Source organism: Ursus maritimus, unplaced genomic scaffold, assembly GCF_017311325.1.
Source record: "Ursus maritimus isolate PB19 unplaced genomic scaffold, ASM1731132v1 scaffold_14, whole genome shotgun sequence".
Lineage (NCBI taxonomy): Eukaryota > Metazoa > Chordata > Mammalia > Carnivora > Ursidae > Ursus > Ursus maritimus.
In genome coordinates this window covers 37,763,797-37,770,655 of record NW_024423786.1, presented here as the reverse complement: position 1 = coordinate 37,770,655, position 6,859 = coordinate 37,763,797, and the positions used below count along the sequence as shown (strand labels likewise).

The following is a 6,859-nucleotide window of genomic DNA, read 5'->3' as shown; positions in this document are numbered from 1 at the left end:
AACAGCAAAATTGAGCTCTTAAGACACATCCTAAAAGTGTAAGAGAGAGATGGCTTTACTGGTGAACTCTAATAAAATGTATAAAGAAAATTAACATCAATCCTCAAATTCTTCCAGAAAATAGAAGAGGAAGGACATTTCCTTATTTATTCCATGAAGCCTGCATTACCCTGATACCTACGCCAAATAAAGCCACCACAAGAAAACTACAGACAAATATCCTTTATCAATACAGATGCAAAAATCTCAACAAAATACTAGCAAGCTGAATACAGCAGCACATTAACAGAAGTATATATCATGACCAAGTGGGATTTATCCTAGAAATGCAAAGGTGGTTTGATATATAAAAGTCAACTAATGTAATATATTAACAGGATAAAGGAAAAAAACACAGGTTCATCTGATTTAGAAAAAGCATCCGATAAAATCCATTACCCTTTTGTGGGGGGGGGGGGAGACACTCAAACTGGGAACAGAAGAGAACTTACTCAACATGGTAGAGGGCATTAAAAAAAATAAAAAAAAAAACCCACAGCTAACATTATACTCAATGGTGAGACTGAAAGCTTTCTCCCTAAAATCACCAAAAAAAGACAAGGATGCCTGCTTTCACACTTACATTAAACATCGTACTGGAGTTCAAGCCAGAGCAATTAGGCAAGAAAAAGAAAGAAAACGCATCCAAGTTGGAAAAGAAGAAGTAAAATTATCCTTATTCACACGTGACATGATTCTACACAAAGAGAACCTGCAAAAAACTGTTAGTGCTAATTAACAAATTTTAGCAAAGTTACAGAGCACAGATCAACACACAGAAATCAGGTATATTGCTATATGCTAGCAATGAACAATCCAAATATGAAATTAAAAAAACAATTTCATTGGGGCACCTGGCTGGCTCAGTCAGAAAAGCATGCAACTCTTGATCTCAGGGTTGTGAGTTCAAGCCCCACACTGAGTGTAGAGATTACTTAAAAAAAAAATTAAAATTAACTTTAAAAAAAAGAAAACAATATCATGTATAATAGCACCAAAAATAATAGAATATTAAGGAATAATTTTAACCCCAAAAAACACAAGACTTACATACTGAAACTTATAATACACTGCTGGGATAAATTAGAGAAGAATTAAATAAATAAGTAGAAAGACATCCTATATGTTCATGGATTAGAAGACTTAATATTGTTAAGATGGCAATACTCTCTAAAGTGGTCAATAGTCAATGCAATCCCTATCAAAATCTTAATAACCTTTTTTTGCAAAAATGGAAACACTGAAAACCAAAACTATCTTAAAAAAACAAAGTTGAAGAATTCACATTTCTGATTTCAAAACTTAGTACAAAGCTACAGTGATCAAAACACTATGGTATTGGCATTAGGAAAGACACATATGCCAGTGCAAAAGAACTGAGAGTCCAGAAATAAAATATCACATTTATAGCCAACTAATTTTCAGTAAGTGTGCCAGACCACTCAATAGGGAAAGAATTTACTGAAAGACCAATAGACTGTTAGTAGAAAGACTAATGGTATTTTAACAAATTGTGCTAAGAAAACTGGATATCCACATGCAAAAGAATAAAGTTGAATCCTTGACTCATACCACATAAAAAAAATTAGTTCAAAATGGATCAAAGACCTAAATGTAGAAGCTTAAACTATAAAATTCTTAGAGGCAAACATAGGGGTAAATCTTCATGATCCTGAAAATGGCAAGGGATTTTTACCTATGACACCAAAAGCATAAGCAACAAAACAACGAACAAACTGGACTTCAACCTTTAAAACTTTTGTGCATCAAATGACATTATCAAGAAAATGAAAAGACAAACCATGAAATGGAAGAAAATATTTGCAAATCATATATCTGATAAGAAACAGGATATATAAAGGACTCCTACAATTCAATAACCAAACAAACAAACAAACAAACCTGATTTTAAAATGGGTAGTAAGGCACCTGGGTGGCTCAGTCGGTTAAGCATCTGCCTTTGGCCCAGGTCATGATCCCAGGGTCCTGGGATCGAGTCCTGCATCAGGCTCCCTACTCAAAGGAGAGTCTGCTTCTCCTTCTGCCCCTCCCCCAGCTCGTGCTCACTTGTTAATTAATTACTTAAGTAATTAAAATGGGCAGAGATCCTGAATGGGCACTTCTCCAAAGATACACAAATGGCTAACAAGTACATGAAAACATGCTCAACATCATAAACCACCAGAGAAATGAAAATCAAAACCACAGTAAGATCCACAGACACCTACTAAAATGACTATAACCAAAAAATCAGAAAATAACAAGCATTAGTAGGAATTGGAGAAACTGGAATGCACACTGCTGGTGGGAATGTAAAATGGCACAACTATGGAAAACAGTTTGGCCCCTCCTCAAAAAGTTTAAAAAAAAAGTTAAATATAGAACTACCATATGACCCAGCAATTCCACACCAAGGTATATACCCAAAAGAATTGAAAATAGATATTCAAAGAAATATTTGTACACAAATGCTCAAAGTAGCATATTCGCAATAACCAAAAGGTGGAAACAATAGCCAAAAGATGTTCACCAAGGGATGAATGGATAAACAAAACATAGTTACATTCATATAATGCACTATTATTCAGCCACAGAAAGAAATGAAGTACTGGTACATGTTAGAGCTACTAATGAAAACTGAAAATATTCCAAGCGAAAGAAGCCAGGCACAAAAAGTTATATGTTGCAGGATTCTATTTATGTGAAACATCCAGAATAGGTAAATCCATCAGAAAGCTGCCTACAAGTTGCCAGGGGCTTGGGGAAGGGGGAAATACGGAATGATGGAAACTAGGTGATGAAAATGTCTTGGAACTAAAAGAAGTAATGGTTGCACAACATCATTCATCTACTAAATGCCACTGAACTGAACACTTTAAAATGGTTAGTGGTCAATTTATGGTATGTGAATTTTACCACAATTTTTTTAAAGTGGAAAAAATGGGGCGCCTAGGTGGCTCAGTCAGCTAAGCCTCCAACTCTTGATTTCAGCTCAGGTCTTGATCTCGGGGTTGTGAGTCCAAGCCCCACATTGGGCTCCATGTGCAGTGTGGAGACTACTTAAAAAAAAATTTTTTTTTTAAATAAATAAATAAAGGGGTGCCTGAGTGGCTCAGTCAGATAAGCATCTGCCTTCTACTCAGGTCATGATCCCAGGTCCTGGGATGGAGCCCCACATCAGGTTCCCTTCTCAGTGGGGAGCCTGATTCTCCCTCTCCCTCTGCCGCTCCCCCTGCTTGTGCTTGCTCTCTTTCTCTGTCGAATAAATAAAATCTTTAAAAAAATAAAAATTAAAAAATAAAGTGGAAAAAGAAGATCAGGAGGGAATGCCTCTTGGATAACTTAAGTGATCAACATAGTACAGCACATACAGCCAAAGTTTAAGGAAAATATTACGTTTAATAAAGGTCAATTCAAGAGCGTTAAAATAATAAAATTTTAGAGTTCAATTTAGAAACATATTCTTTTGGCACCATTTTCAAAACGTACAATTAATTATACTTAAGAATAATTTTAAATATATATTTATATTTATAATTATAAATAATTATAAACATTGGGAATAATCACTTGCCCAGCAAAAATATAAACTCAGACTAAAATAATATCAATGATAATTCATTTAATTATCAGTGAAAGACGATTCATATAAAATGTTAAAGGTGCAGCCATCTTGTACATAGAACAGTGAAAGTAAATTACTCAACTCACCATGTTTTAAAGTGAGCTCTTTAAGTGATACACAGAACTTATGGCCTATCCAATAATGACACAACAGTTGCCAATTACTGAATATTAATATGGGACAGATATTTGGTTAATTTCTTATGTTATTCTGAATTTTCACAACCACCCTGCCCTTTTTTACAGATGATAGATGGGCTGAGCAAAGTCCCAAAGACCAATCAATTGGTACTTGGTAGAAAAGGGTTTCAAGCACTCATATCCCAAATCTGCGAATATACCTGTGAGATTTTGGTCAAGTTATTTTAACTTCTCAATTGCCTTATCTGTAAAATGGAAATGGTTGTTGCGAGGGTAATATGGTAATATGTCCATGCAATGAAATAATATAGAGCCCTACAAAAAATATGTGGAACGTCTTTATCCTAAAGGTTGCCTGCCAATATTTAGGAGGTGATGTGTCTGCAACTAATTTCCAAATGATTCCACCAAATAAGAAATATACACCACACCTATAGAGAAAACATAACAAAATATCAATAATCATCAAATCTCGAGGGATAAACAAGTGTTCATTTCACTATTATTTCAAACGTTTGAAAATTTCCATAATTATGAGTTGAAAAGATTAAGACACATTTCCTTTCCTAATTTGAACCAATGCTCAAATATATGTCAAATGAGAAAATCAAAGTATGTGTGTGCACATGCATGCACCCGCCCCTTGAATAAAATATCTCTGGAAGAACACATAAGCAACAGATAACACCTATTACTTTTGTGCAGGTAACAGACTTTGAGGGGTAATGGTAGAATGAAGATTTTTCAGGATAGGTTATTAACCCAGCTCTATCATTTTTCCGTTATTTTGTAAACTTTTTTAACTGTTTAAAACATAAACACAAATACACAATACTTAACGACCTATTCGGCAGAAACTACACCAAAGCCTAAAATTAAGTCCATGTTAAGGACAGATCTCATAAGGTTAAAATGACAAAACAAATGTCTGAAAGCATTCTTCCTTATTTAAAAAAAAGGGCGGGGGGTGAGAAATCCAAGTTTGGAGCTTCAAGTAAAATTTATCCCATAATTAGTATGACATATAAGATCACACATAACAATTTTCTATAAGCGTCCATGACAATGTCAAACTAATAATAATAATAATAAGGAAACTGATATAAACCCAATTTCATTCACTTCAAACTATCTTGTGGTTCATTCTACCAGATTCCTCCCCTATTACATTTAATAACTGTACAATAGGTAGAACAGTAAAACACTGTGCTCAACTACTCAAGAGATTTTGAGCATAAAATGACTTCCTTTATATTCTCCACTTTCTGTATGTATTATCTCCTTAACCTCCAAAATATATCACCACTCAAAAATAGATAATACTGCTATATACAAAAATCTTGACAGCATCAAGCAAAGAAATACCAAATCAATTCCTAAAGAGTCTACATATGCAAGCTTAAACCTCAAAGGTAAACTCCAAGACACTGGAAAAAGAAAATTACAGGACGACACTGCCAATGAACCCCTCACTCTGTACATTAACAAAGCGTGTAGAACAGGAAGATGATGCTAATAATTAAACCTGTATACTAATTAAAAGGCTTCGCTGAAAAGGCAGAGTAAAGAAAAACTGAGGACAATGTGACGTATACAAAGGCGATTCATTTGGGACTCAAAAAGAACCATTACACACTCCAAAATTATTCATCAACAAATGCGAAACCCAAGCTCTAACTCTTGGGTAAGAGGAAGTGAGACGGAAAGAGAAGAGTTAAGCAAATGCCTGTCACCCCAGTTGAAAACGACTATAACCCCCGGAAATAGACTCCCGGGAAGCTTCGCGGGCACTCTGAGGTTTGGTTCCACGCTGCAAGACCCACACACCTCTCTCTCTACCCCTCCCCTCCACCATGGGGGTGGGAGGAGTGCCCGGAAAGCTCCGCCCCCCTCGCCCGGTCAGAAAGCCGGACGGGTGCAAAGGGAGGTGGCACGAGGCCGAGGGAGGGGAGAGCCCGCCCAGGTGACTGGAGCTGGAGGCGGAGACACAGCCCGGGAAGGGGGCCGCCGTACGGCAGGGAAGATGGAGCCCCCCAGCCCGTACGGAACGGAAAATGGAAAGACTGGAAGGAAAAAGGTTGACGAGGGGAATGAGAGGCACCCCTCCTCCAGGCAGGGGCAAGCACATCCCTGCCCCCCAATCCGGGCGGAAGAGTTACTCTGGGGAAGCTTCTTTTGCGGACTGGGAGAAGAACGTGGAGGCCCCGCCCCCGAGCCAAGAATTTGGAGGAGGAAAAGTCCTGTCAGGCCCCGGACCCAGCCTCCCCGCCGTCCCGGCCCGCCCCCTCCCCGCCGGCGGCCCAGGCAGGTGCCGCCCCTCCCCCAGCCCGGCGCCCACTCTCCCTCCCGCCCCGCCACACGCCCTGTCTCCTCTCGGCCTTCCCAGAGAGCCGTCTCCCTCTTTTCCCCCACTCACCTTCCCGGGCGGCTCCGCCGCTCCCCCCTGACCCCGCCAGCGGCCACAGTTCACACACACCGCCTCAGGTCCCGCACTCACTCTCCCTCACTCACACACAGCGCGACCACAGATCCAGAGCGGCCCACATATTATGCGTCACTCGCGTGTTACGTGCCCCGCGCGCGCGAGCGCGCGCGCACCCCGACTTGGCGCGAGGCTCGCTGGCAGGGGGCGGGAGGAGAACTCGAAGAGCCCCGGGGCCTCCTGGGAAATGAAGTTCCTCTTGTAGGGGCGGGGCCTACCAGTCTTGATTGGTGCTGCAGTACTTACTCCCCGCGCATTGACTTCTGGTCTTTATAGTTTTTCCTCATAGACGCGAACTGCTGGGTACTCACTGGCGGCTTCGCAAGGCGGAAGCGAGTAGTGAGGGATCCGATCCACCTAAGCCAGCGCTGCAACCACCTGACACCTTCTCAGTACCTTATTCTGCCTCGTGTGACAGGGGTGAGCCTCTGTTCTATTCTCTCATTGGCTCCATTATACCTAAAGTATACCAGTATTTCCCACAAGCATATCAGAAATCACAGCACTCATTAAACAGAAGACACTGGTTTTTCTTTGTCTTTATGTTCAAGACCTAACCTGAAGGATCAATAA

General features: G+C 39.9%; 1 protein-coding gene across 2 annotated transcripts in view; it reads right to left on the bottom strand.

Moving 5' to 3' along the window:
- DCAF1 (DDB1 and CUL4 associated factor 1) overlaps nt 1-6,376 on the bottom strand; it is a 76,364-nt gene extending 69,988 nt beyond the window's left edge. Inside the window, exon 1 of one of the 2 annotated variants that reach the window (XM_040628747.1) lies at nt 6,221-6,376. The gene's annotated coding sequence lies outside the window, so the exon portion shown is untranslated. The remainder of the gene's footprint in view (nt 1-6,220) is intronic. The other variant, XM_040628750.1, reaches the window with a different exon arrangement.
- Nucleotides 6,377-6,859: the final 483 nt, after the last annotated feature.